Source organism: Geospiza fortis, unplaced genomic scaffold, assembly GCF_000277835.1.
Source record: "Geospiza fortis unplaced genomic scaffold, GeoFor_1.0 scaffold131, whole genome shotgun sequence".
Lineage (NCBI taxonomy): Eukaryota > Metazoa > Chordata > Aves > Passeriformes > Thraupidae > Geospiza > Geospiza fortis.
The window spans coordinates 2,647,565-2,660,638 of record NW_005054391.1 but is presented as its reverse complement, the minus strand read 5'-3'; the positions used below and the strand labels follow the sequence as shown (position 1 = coordinate 2,660,638).

General features: G+C 39.4%; 1 protein-coding gene across 4 annotated transcripts in view; it reads right to left on the bottom strand.

Moving 5' to 3' along the window:
- Nucleotides 1-12,536, bottom strand: part of BBX (BBX high mobility group box domain containing) — a 131,303-nt gene extending 118,767 nt beyond the window's left edge. For 3 of the 4 annotated variants that reach the window (XM_031060794.1, XM_031060793.1, XM_005425610.2), the window contains exon 1: nt 12,444-12,512. The gene's annotated coding sequence lies outside the window, so the exon portion shown is untranslated. Of the gene's footprint in view, nt 1-12,443 lie in introns of all 4 variants that reach the window. The other variant, XM_005425608.2, reaches the window with a different exon arrangement.
- Nucleotides 12,537-13,074: the final 538 nt, after the last annotated feature.

Here is a 13,074-nt window from a genome sequence, read left to right as displayed (position 1 = left end):
ACCAGACACTGGTAGAGTACACACAAACCTTTAAGATCTCAATGAGATCCACAAATTCTGACTTTTAAGAAAATCTTTATTTCCACTGAAGTCTGTAACAAAGTTCTCACTGAACTCAGCATGACAGTGATTACACCTAATGGAGTGCAGCTCCTGGGCAACAGCACGGCTCTTTTTTGGATGGGAGATGGGCGAAATCAGGTAAGCTGCCCCCATCACTTTTGGTGTGTGGGAGAAGTACTTGGGGAAGTAACAGAATCTGTTTTGCAGACAGTGCACAACATGTGCAAAGGACATTCCTCTACAGTTTACCTTACACAAACTTGAAGCGCTCAGGCTAAGACAGTGCACCTGTTTTTCCACTCCCTCTGTGCTTGGCTACAGCCACCACAAAAGCAGACTGCTTGGCAGAGACTACTTTGGTTCAGCACTAGCAGAAATGCTTCTGGTTCCTCAGTTTAAAATTGTTCCAAAAAAAAGACTGGCCCATCATCTAAATATGGACTGCCGGTTGATTATTTCACTAAGTTCATCCATCTGACTAACTCTCAAAAGAAAAAGGAAAGAAGTGAGTTTTAATTGCAGTGATGGGACACCACCACCATCACCATTACCCAATGCCACCTCTTCCCTGGCCCCCCAATAAAAAATAGAAAGGAATGAGGGTGTCTCATTCCTCTGATCAAGTGCTACTGATGTAGTTTCAGCAATGTTTTAAACACACACTTCTCTTAACTGGTCTTGCCACAATCCCCCAGACAAACACAATCAAATTCTGTTCAGCAGCCTCAGCGGAATTGCACAAGTTCATATCAACTCTGATTTCAGACCAAAGTGAATTTACACCCAGATTTTGTAGCCTGACCAGAATTCCATTCCAATGTAACCTAGCAGGAGAACACTGCTAAGCACATGCAGATTAACAGGTTTCTCTGAGACATTTCAGACAGAACACTGTCAAAGATACAAATTCTCCCGATAAAATCTTGGCTCCAATATTTATTTTCTGAAAGGAACGAAAGCCTCAACATTTCATGCGTCTATAAGGGGAGGGGAGGAAGAAGCAAGTTAGGACAAGAATAATTCAATCCTATGAAAGTGCAGTAATTATAAAATCAGCCACATTGAAGAATCACAGAATGGTTTGGGTTGGAAGGGACCTTAAAGGTCATCTAATTCGAACTCCCCAACCATGGGCAGGGACATCTTCACCTAGACCAGGTTGCTCAAGCCCCATCCAGCCTGGCCTTGAACAATGAGCGATGGCGCAGCCAGTGCAGTCATCCCATCACAGTAAAGAATTTTTTCCTAATATGTAATCTAAATCTACTCTCTTTCAGTTTGAAACCATTCCCCCTTGTCCTGTCACAACCTGCTCTCACGAAAAGTCCCTCTCCATCTCTCTCATGAGGTGCTGGAAAGCTGCTACAAGGTCTTCCTGGACCCATGTCTTCCTCAAGTCAAAAAATCCCAACTCTCCCTGCCTGTTCTCATAGGAAAGGTGCTGCAGCCCTCTGATCAAATGCATAGCCGTCCTCTGGACTTGCTCCAACACGTCCATGACTTTATTATACTGGGGATCCCAGAGCTGGATGCAGTTCTCCAGGTGGAGTGCCACAAGAACAGCACGGTGGGTGAGAAGTAAAAAAAGCATTCTGTTGGAACGCTTATGGTAAAAAAAAGTGAATTGTTTTGGAGCAGTTAAAAACATGAATGCTTCAGCAATAAACAGCTCTTATCAAAAAAGTTACCTAAATATATGACTATGCTATTTTCTTACTAATCTTGAATCAAATGTATGTGAAAACGAAAATGACGACCCTTTCAGGATGAGTGATTCATCTTACTTTAGCTTGTTCTCTTAAGAGTAAGAAATAGTCAGTAATTTTCCTGTTTCAATTTTTAAGGAAGGTTTTCTTTTTATTTCTTTATAAAAATTGACCATTTTAAACATTTGCAACCTGCAATAGCATTTTGACCTTTGCTCCAATTTTCCTCTGATTTCTATTCAGCTTTCTAATCTTATCATATTTAGTTCTTCTAGACCACAATAACTGCTGAGACTTTGAATACCCTATACGTTGATACAAAAGAAAATAGAAAACCAGGACAAAGACAAGATCATGAAACCTATGTTTGCACCAGAGAGTGAAGGACATAAAACCACTTCTTCAAGTGTGTAATTCCTCCTTTTTGGGAGGCAAGGGCAAAACTGCATTTGTACACAGTTTGTGTAACTGTACCACCAGGCCTCAGGCACACTGCATTTCTGAGCATAACTCTTCTCTTACCTGAGGTCTAACTCTGCATTCCTTAATGGTCGCAAATACTGCTACACAGTTCCCCTGCTACAGAAAAAATGCATGGAGCTGCAGAGTCAATACACATTATCAAGCTTTTTGACTGCAGGGATGCTATTAATATTTTGGTAGGGTGGGGGGTAGAATTCGTGTCAGCCACAGAGCTGCTATGGCATATATACCAATTTCTTTTTCCTTATTTCTTTTTCTCTCTAATACATTAGCAATACATGCAGCATCCAGTAACAACTTGGTTTCATGTTTTGCTTTCTCTGACCAGCAGTGCTAGATTCCCTCCTGGATGTTGTAAAGTACCCCCTCAACCATTAAAGTCACAATCACATACCACATAGTCAAATGTAAAGCTTGTAACAGCAATTTTAAAATAATTAATTTTTTTAATGTTAAGTACATATCTGTGTAAACAGAGATCTGTTGATCTCTATCTTTTAGAAGCTACAGAGGGGTCTAGCATGCACAACAACAACAACAAAATATGGCCACAGTGTTACCTAGTGAGCTACTCTGCATTCCTTAATGGCAGAAGATACTGTCCAAGGCATCTGCTATTACAAACAGGAACCAGATAATAGATGCTAAAGTCATCTAAAAAATATATTCTGCTTAACAGAAACAGATTCTGTTACAAATGAACTCTTTCTGAACAAAGAAATCATATCAGCATTTCAGATGTTATTGTTGCTAGATGTATTTTAGCAAAAAAAAATCTAATTGCAATTCGCCATTAAATTACAAACCAATGTTAAATTCCACTGTAATATTATGTAACTCAATTTATATTAAAATAAATTGCAAATGTTTGATGTCAAAACTGTAAGCAAAGCTCAAACACTCAACAGGTAAGTCTTCCTTGAAGTACCAAGAACAAGTATTAGGTTTAGAACTAAGTTATCTGAAACTAATATCTTCCATTGCATCTGCTGAGTCTTTGCTCCGTATGTCACTTAACGGCACTTCCTGTAAAGCTGGGAAAGTAACTGGGAATTCAAAGAGTAGGATTATTTGTTTTCCTTCTCTTCTGAGAAAACAAAGAAGTTTGAGTTCTGTTAGTTCTAAAAGCTTGCATTCACTTAAGCAGAATTAGTTACCTTACTAGGGATAATATTTTAGTTTTATTTTAAGTGCAAAATCTATTTGCATTTATTTTTGTGTTTGTGCATGAGTGTAATTTTATTAAGTAGGACATTTTTAAAGGCCACAATCAAAAAAATGCATAATTTGTCATGTCCTAAATAAAAACTTTCTTAACAGTTGCAATCTAGATAAATGCACATAGGCCATGAAATCACTTAGAAACTGTGTAGAGGCATACAGTGCATGCTCTGAAATAACAAAAAAAAGTAGTGCCTAATTTGGTGTAAAGGATAAATTGGGCCACACATTTTAATGCTGTCTACCAATGGAGACTGCTCCTGAAAAAACAAAAATACCAAAGCAAAATGAGATTACAAGCACCAATTTAACCCATGTATTTATTGAGCACAATCCTGATTTAAATCAGTTCAATAGGTATAACTGGAATGTCAAGGCTGCAGACATGGGAGCATACGTAGAGAGGGGTTCACCATGGCCAGGAATAGGAGGCATAAAACCTCCCCTGCTTTCAGTGTGCCTGCCCCCACTCTCTCCTTCAGCCCTACTCAATCTCTGCAATGCCTGTTAGAGCTCCACAAAACACCATCCCCACTCAAAGATATTTTTTTCCCCTCTAGGATCCTTGAATAAGAGAACACACACTGTCCCCACTGTAGATCTGAACTGTGCCTTTCTCTTGTGTAACCCACTGCATGGGCATGTCTGTGATGACAACCTCACCTCCCATTTTGATTTCCTTCTTTCTGTGAAGAGTAACAGCAAACGTCAAATGCAGCCCTGTGGGTCCATCTAGAAAAGCAAGGCTGCACACAGAAACCAGATCAGCTGTGGCAGTGAAACCAGCAGAACACTTCCTAGACAAAACACGGTATCTGGTCAGTTTTCTCAGGTGCTTCCCTCTGCGCACTCCAGCATCCTCTCACTCACTTCGGCCCCATCAGCACATGGCGCAGCGAAACAGAAAGCTCGACAGGGACATCTTCGAGAGTCCACTTCACTATATAAATAAATAATCCATTTCCTCTAGACATCTCTCTCTAGAGGGCAGGATCCTCCTTTGCTGATTAAAAACCAGGAAGACATCGCAGGCACACAGACCCAAAAGCTTTGTTTGGAGTTCCCACCTGAGCAACAGGCCCACTCTGAGTAGCAGCAAACCAGGTGATTTCAAAATCGACAACTGAGTATCCAGATCCCCTCAACAGCTTCCTCCAAAGGACTCTGAAGAACCAAACTATGGCAAGGGCACTCACAGTGTGAGATTTTACCTGGGTCACTTTCAACCATGGACTTTTTTTACCCTCTGCTGCTTTGGTACACAGTGCTGAGGCAAGACAGACAAGCACAAGCACATACAAGAGATGCAAGGGAAATAACACTTAAAAATTATTTAACACACACACACAAACAGGCAATTTTCTCATATTAATGGAAATCTCATGGTAATGAGAAATGGACAAATTCCACCATTACACTTAGTTACCTTTTATTTACTTCCCTTATTTTAAAGTTAAAAACTTCCTTTTCTTGCTCTACTTCTGACACTTGTGCTTTTTATTTAGTCCAACCATTTTAGAAGAATGGCAATGGAGCTTCTGTTTACTCTTTCAGCACTAAAACACATTTTTAATCAATACAACAGAGGAAGTAAATTGTGAATAATTGTCTGCATTAATATATTTGCTACCAGCTTTGCCATTCTTTAATTTGCACACACCAAATTTCCCCTTATAAATACCTCTGTTTCTCCAAAAGCAGCTGGAAATTAATTATGCTGGTTTTATTTTCTTATTAATTCATATGCTATAGTTCTGTAATCAGTGCAGGATCATGCTGCAATTTTGCATACTTGTTTCAAAATACATTATGAGCACTTGATGATTGATGTTTAACACAATGTATGAAAGAGCATCTCAAACAAATTAGAGGGAATACAAATAAAGAAACTTAAATAAGAAAAAGAATTACACATATATTCAAACAAAAGCTAAACCCTGGAACTCACAAGTTTGCGACATGGAACATTGACTGATTAGAACTGAGCTAGGCAAGAAGTTTACGCTACTCCACATGAAATTTGGATATAAAGAAACCTTTTGGAAAGAGAAAGAGCAGCTGAAGATAGCTTTACCAAGGAAGTGGAGGTGAAAATGGTACTTCTTTCCAAATCTATAATCTCTGCCCATTGATTTGAAGTACATCAGAACGCTTTCTTTCCCTCGACATAGACAGCCAACTTGTAAAGCAAACATACTTGAACAAAATGGCTTACATGCCAGGAGACTTATCATCTACCAAATGGCATTCTCACACTTCATGCTCTTCCACCCTCTTCTCATTTACAGGAACTTGGCATGTTCAAGCAATGTCTCTCTCTACTCCCAGCTCACCATCAGGTCAGGGATGGCCTATAACTTTGTGAGTACAACAGGTGCCAGTCCCTAGCAGGACTATCTGCACAGCAATAACTAAGAATAATGTGAAACCTGCAGCTTTCCTGAGGAATTACAGGCCACCAGAACTTCACCCAGCAAACCTGCAAAGAGGTGCACATTGTCGATGATGCAGGTCTGGTTCTGGCTTTTTGTTCAGGAATTCACCTGTACAATTGTAACTGCAAGATCAGGCTCTTCAGCCATGAGGTTAAGAGAAACTGATGTTCCTGTACTTCCCCGTAAGTCAGCATGATGTTGCCAACTGTAGTTCACTGTAGGCAGGATGTGGCTCAAAGACCACCACTTAGGGAAAGCAAACCCAAACACAGCCACCCACAAAAATGAAATGAAGCAAGAAATCAAGTCCTCCCTCAGTCCTTCCATTCTCATCTAATGTTTTCTTTATCCAGTTTCACCTTCAAATTTCTCTTGAAGTCTCTCTTAAACATTGCTTTGCCAACCACAAAACAATGCATTCTCTGACATACACAAACAAAAACTTAGAATTATTTGTTTCACAGAAGAACGCACAGGCTGCAGAGGGAAGATGTACTATTCTACTGCAAGAGACGTAATCCTAACTACTACTGTGTGACATGCTTTCCCCACTCCCATTGCTGGGTATCTCTTGACTGTGCAAGATATGGGTACAAATGAAAAACAAAATATTCGAAACAAAAAGATGGACAACTTCCAGCAAGGTTTAAGTTTAAAAGTCCTTATGTAGCCAGCAGAAAAAACATATTGGGGAATGAAGTGAAAGGTATTGGTTGAAAGCCATCAAACACTGAAACATTGCCTGACACTCTGCAGCACGGTACAGTCACCAATCCTTTACCCAGCTCACCAGTGCACAGAACCAGGCTTAAGACTTCCTCACCTGAATCCTGCAACAGGCCAGCTCAGTTCTCAGGAACAGAACCGAGGAGCAGGCCTTTAATGCATGTGCCTAATCCTGCCCTGGGGACCCTGGGGTTTCAGAAGCACAGGACAAAGCCCCTCCCAGGAGTGAGGGTGGCAGAAATCTTCTGGTTGCTACACCTGTGTAAGAAGAGAGCGATCCCACAGCCAGGAAGCAGTTAGGGGCATTCCACAAAGTTTCAAAGCAGACAATTTGCTACACACATAATGCCTTTCAGAAAGAAAACATGATAAACCCTCAAACAAAACACCACACAGCCAGAAGGAAGACACCTTCCCACTTTCCCTCAGAAAGGGAAGGTGTAGACAGTACTCGATAAGCTTCTTGTCAAGAGAGCTTCCACTTGCATTAAGTTCCATAGATCCCATGTTGTGCAAGTCCACTGAATTATTTTTATCTTTGCTGAATGAGGCTCTGTGACATTAAGGGTCAATAAAATGCTGCTTCTTACTTTCAGCATTTGCTACATTTTATAAAATGTCTTATTTAGAGACACCCACGTGAAAGATTTCTGACAATAAAAATCCCATGCTTCCTAAGCAACTGATTTTCTTAGTGTAGCCTCATAAAATCCTGTTAACTTTCCTTTCCCTCGCTAAAAATTGAAATGTTGTTGTACTAGGTTTCTTTGTACTCAGATATGCCTGAAGCTAGTTTATTTTCACATGCTGAATTGTCCACGCTCATAAGGTCTTGCTATTACATTATGCATTTGTGTGCTATAAAGGAAAAAGCATGAACACTGGAAAGTGTCAAAACCATGTTTTTCCTCTTTGTTGATTCATTTTTTAGGTAATTAAATTTGTAAATATTAGAAATAATAAAACACTGCTATCACTGTGAGAACATTACAAATAGGTCTACACCCAGGCATTAAGTAAAGTGTGCTTTACTCCTCAAATACACCTCAAATTTTTACATCAAATTTTTATTTTGAGTAACAAAACACCGGTAAACAGCAAATCTGAAAATCTCACACACACCGTCTCTAGAAATAAAAGTACGGTAAGCAAGTTACTCTATACAATACTGCCAGAGTGCCAAAGTAGTTGCTTCTGTCAATTCCATGTTTTATAAGAAAATCAGTTGTCACTTTACATTAGATTATGAATATGAAAAAATAATTTAATTGTGAAGAACTATTTCACATTAATCACATTTTTAAAACATCACTATGAAGAATCATTTTCTTCCTTGCATTAACTTTACCAGGTTAGTATTAAATAAATAGGGGTAATAAATACTGCAATAAACAGCAGTTTAAATACCATGTTTACTGGCAAAAGCTCTTAAGTAAGCTCTCCTCCTACTTTACACTGTCTTGTCAATAAATATAACCAAATTGTAAGTCAGTAACTTCACAACATTCTGAAGGTGGGATATTTTTTTAAAACAGCATTATGAATGAAAGTGGAGTATTGGCAGAAGATGTCCAAGTGGCACAGAATTCAGTGAGTCTACTCACATCTCAAGACAAGCACTTACCAGGAAAGCTTCAGAGCAAGGGAAAGGACACAAAACTAAGGAGTCAGATGCAGATTTTATTCCATTCCCTGCTACTGCTAACCTGCTAAGTGACTACAGGAAAGCCTACACTCCTTCGCAGCTTTTCATCTCAGATGCCTAAAACTGGGAAAAAAATGATTGTTCCTGATCTTGAGGTGTGTGATTACGGTATGGCTTGTGTGCTTCACCAAACAGGACAGAAGTACATAAATAAGGCAAGGCCTACAACCTCCAATTATTAATAATATCACTATTATTGAGAAAATAATATGTGCTTTTTTCTTTTTCAAGCAATGCAAAAAAGCAGCCCATCAAGCCATTTTTAAATTCAGAGTAATCCTTAGGCTGGTTCAGATACTACCATTTCCAAAACTACCCAAAACTGTAGTAGCCTTTTGTGAAATTCCCATGTCCACCAGGACCACACTCACTCCATTACTCTCAGACAGAAACACTGTATCATTACTGATCTTAAAACAAACCAAAACCAAAATAATAAAAAGGAAGTAAGTCCTAATAATCTTTTGACATGAAACTGAACAAAAAGGCTTCTGGCAATAATACCCCAGGAAAGGGAGAAACATGGTACAAGGAAAAGAAATAACACTACAGAACTTAGAAGGATGACTTTAACCTATTTCTTCTCAAGAATATTTTGAAATACATATGGTAGTAAGTTCAAGCCAGCTTTATAGACCCCTAAATAATAATGAAAACATAAATTATTAAGTTTACAGTAAGCTACAACAGTATCTATACTGCTTTGAAAAACTTAAATCACTCATGAAAACTGTCCAAATATAGAGGCACCATATGATTTAATGATACAGGGAAGTATCGTCACTCTCCATTCAGAAGTGACCAAGGGACAGAAGGCTATGCTTCTAAAAGTAAAGACCTCGGAAGACATCAGCAGGCCAAAGCTGTGCTGCTGATTCCACTGGTGGTCACAGCAGGCCATCATCACGACAGCTCACAGGAGGTCCAACTTGGGTCCAAAATTTGTAAAGCAGCTTCTGGTTTTGAAGCTTGCGAGAGCTCACAGAGACAGCCTGCAACACACTCAAAAAATAAAATGAGAGTTTCACTTCAGCTCTAATTTTAATTTATAGTACCTTCCTCCACCAAGAAACCACCTTCGGATAAAGAGGGGGATCTGAACACTACACAAGCCATGTACTGTTGAAAGAGAAGCAGTGTCTCACCTCCCAGGCATCCAAATTTCACTGCAGGTGTATTTACAAACTTCACATCACAGCAGAGCCTTGTACACCACAGGTCTCATCAACCTTACCTGCACCTTTTCCACCACCACATGTGGTGGAAGAGCACCTCGGCCCAGCTCACTCAGTCAAGTTCTCCTCTCTTCACACCACTCTTTCTCCAGCTCTGAGCTAGAAGACTGCCCTGCCTAATGCCATGTTCATGAGCTCAAGAGACACTGCGCATCCTCAGCCCCTAGACCATGAGTGGCAGCCACCTGGAAGAACTTTAAGCTCCGAATGCGAGCAATAATACCAGTGAATTTAACAAGACTTGTCATCTGTTTCAAGATATTCACATGCTTACAGGATTGCCAATTACAGAACCACTAATTTACGAACAAAGTGTATTAAGAGCATTCTGGATGAACAGGAAAAACATTAGTTATAAAATAATGGCATGATTACCTCTGATATTTTATGTGGAAAACTGACATTTAATATATTTAATTATTCACACAACAGCTATGAAAGAGAAAGGTTTTCTTCCTTGAAGGGAAAAATAAACATGGACAAATTCCTCTCACCATCACTCCTACACTCCTTTCCTAAATAAACCTCCTGCAGAAGCCAATGGAAGTTGCAGGCAATGAGCTTACAGCAAGCAGCCCCCCAAAACTCCAAAGGGTCAAGGGCAAGCTTCTTAAATACTCTGAGTTTACCTCCACACAGAAACCAGCTACATTTCTGCTAAATTACATGCCTGCTTGACATGGTTTAGCAGCTTGCTGTGCCAAGAGAGACAGTAGTGTGCAACAAACTTTTGAGAGCTTGGGCCAATTTTTGAAACATCCACAAGGCTCCTTGCAAAGCAGCTCATTGCCTTCTATCTTGTGACACACCAGCCCTGCATTGGCACTTGCCAAGCAAACCAGAACTCCTGTACGTCAGGACTGACTAAAATCTAGCCATGAACAGTTACTTTAGTGAGAACTGTGTAACAAAATAAATCTTCCCTTTTACCAAAATAAAAGCTCCCTAAAGTAAACAGAGATTTCTAGTCATGGACAAACCTAACAACATCTGTATCCTCACCTTAACTAGGCGCATTATATTCATTGCCTTTTTTTTAAGCTACAATGAAATGTATTTCTTGTCTTCCTCTAAAGCTCCTATTTTGGTTTTTTTTTGTAAAAATGATACCTTACCCTTTTCTTTGTTCAAGCCAGTTCAACATCAGGTGAGACATATATTAAGCACGATGCACAAAACCAAGGTCCACTTCTCTCCAAGTGTGGGAAGATTATGATCACCACTTCACTGTCAGATCAACATTCCATGCATCCAAAAGACTTCATAATAAAACTAAAACCAGATAATGACTCAAGACCTGAGTCAAGGTCTCTGAGCTATTCTTGTTCAGTATCCTTTACTATTACTCAAAATAAAGAAAATGTCCTTAGCACTCACAGCACTCTCATGTGACTCTTAACTGAAAACACAGAAAATTAAGTTCAGAAATCAGAACATTTGTATTCAGCCCTGATCAACATTTTGAAGCCTATCTGCCAGTTTTGAATTTCTACATGCATTTTTATTTAGAAAAAACTGTTGCAAAAATTACTCTTCACAGAACACAATCCTTGTCAGTAATGCTATAAAACCAAAAGCAATATTCTCCTATGCAACTAGTCTGTCACAAAAAAAATCAGTAATTGAAATTGGTGTTTATACTCTGAGACCTGCACATACACATACAAAATCCAAAAACCTGAAATTTGAGTGTAAATCTGCAGGAACTGGAGAACAGCAGAATTCTCCCTTCAAACCAAGTGCCCACAGTGGCTACCCCAGCCTCAACACTAGCTTTGTGGTTATAATGTCATACCAGAACAGCTGCTCCCAACAGCCCCCTTCAAGCCAGCATGTTTGGGACCATCACTTATCCTATGTCTGCTATACGCTTCCTGCAAAAGGTCAGGAGTATGTTATTAATCATTTGCACTTATGAGTACTAAGCTTACCCCAAATACATGTCCTGTCTTGTTTTTAATTATGTGCAGAATAGTACCAAGAAGATATGCTACCTCCCACTTACCATTTTGGGCCAAATGTAGGTCAGTGACAGCACGGGCAATGGTATGAGAAGTGCTCCAAATGCCACTCATTTTATGTCATTTTTAAACGGGACCCCAAAAATTTAGAACCTCTTCTTTAAACTATCACTTCCACTTCAGCTTAAAAGGTGTCAAACCCTTCAATAGTTATCATAACTTTTCCCAGAATGCAGATTAAAAAAAAAATCACTGTGTACCTGAAAACATAGGAATACTAGCAAATTAGTCACTAAGATACATATTTCAAATTGATTGGTATCTGCATTCATCAATGCCAAAAGTAAAAACAGTAATGCAGAATGAGCATGGATGGAACTCTAACTAGCTCTCAGTTTACGTGTTAAAACTGAACAAACTCCTGTTGCATCAGCATTACAGCTCTGCTAAACTTGTCATTGATTCTTGACCTTCAGAGTTTTCTAATTACCTATTCAGTTTACATTCTCAAACTTTTCTATCACTGAATTTTAAAAGGACTTTACATGTTCATTACATTTTTAACCTGTGTGTTGCACTTTGCATGTTCCTTTGGTCTAAAACTTTTGCCCTAAGTCAATCAGCTGGTTGTCTTCACAAAGTTTAAGGGAAAAAAAACACCACTAAAAAAAAATAAGCAGAAGAGAGCTCTGAATATGCACAACCTTTTAATTTCCAGGTTACTTGGAGGAACCCCTATATACAAACTTTGTATTCTAGCAGTAGCTATTAGCACCTGGAGAAGACACATTTTCTGAGGTGCTAAAACCATAACAAGCATCTTCCTCATAAAAAGTGGCAGCACGAGGACCTCTATCTTATCAACAACAACCAAGGTTTTTTTTCATGTGTACAGTTCAAATACTTACCCACAAAGGCAAATGGAAATTACCGACAGACGAAGATGAAGCTGTCTCAAAGTCTTTGTCATGTGATAGTAACCTATAAAGTATCAAATAAAGGCACATCATCAGCACACCATGATTTTACAATATTGCAACTCACCACATCGCCAACAAGAGGAGAGATCCCAAAACTTGAAACTTGCTTCCTCCTCACCCCCATCCCAGCTAAACTGTCATTAAAACAAGATGACAGTCGCAGGAAACCGTAAGGAGCAAACAAAGATGCACCGTGTCTTTAGAGGGCATTAGGAGTGGGCAAATGGAGCAAATCATCTGAGTGTGCATCAGCAGGGTGGGTTGTTCTTCCTCTGTCTCTCTCCCTCACACGGATGCATGTTTATGAGCGCGCACAGACACACATACATACACACAGAGATGCATCACGTTATTATTTACACGCACACACAGTAATACTCACATGTATTATCAAAATAAAAGACAGAAAGTTGACCACCATCTGCAAAGGAGGCATACATAACAATAACCCCCGGCAACTTACACAAGTGAGCGATCAATCCCCGCGCGTGGATAAGCCAAACAACACAAAAATTAACAACAAGAATAAGCTGCCAGACCGCAGGTACGAGAACCACCA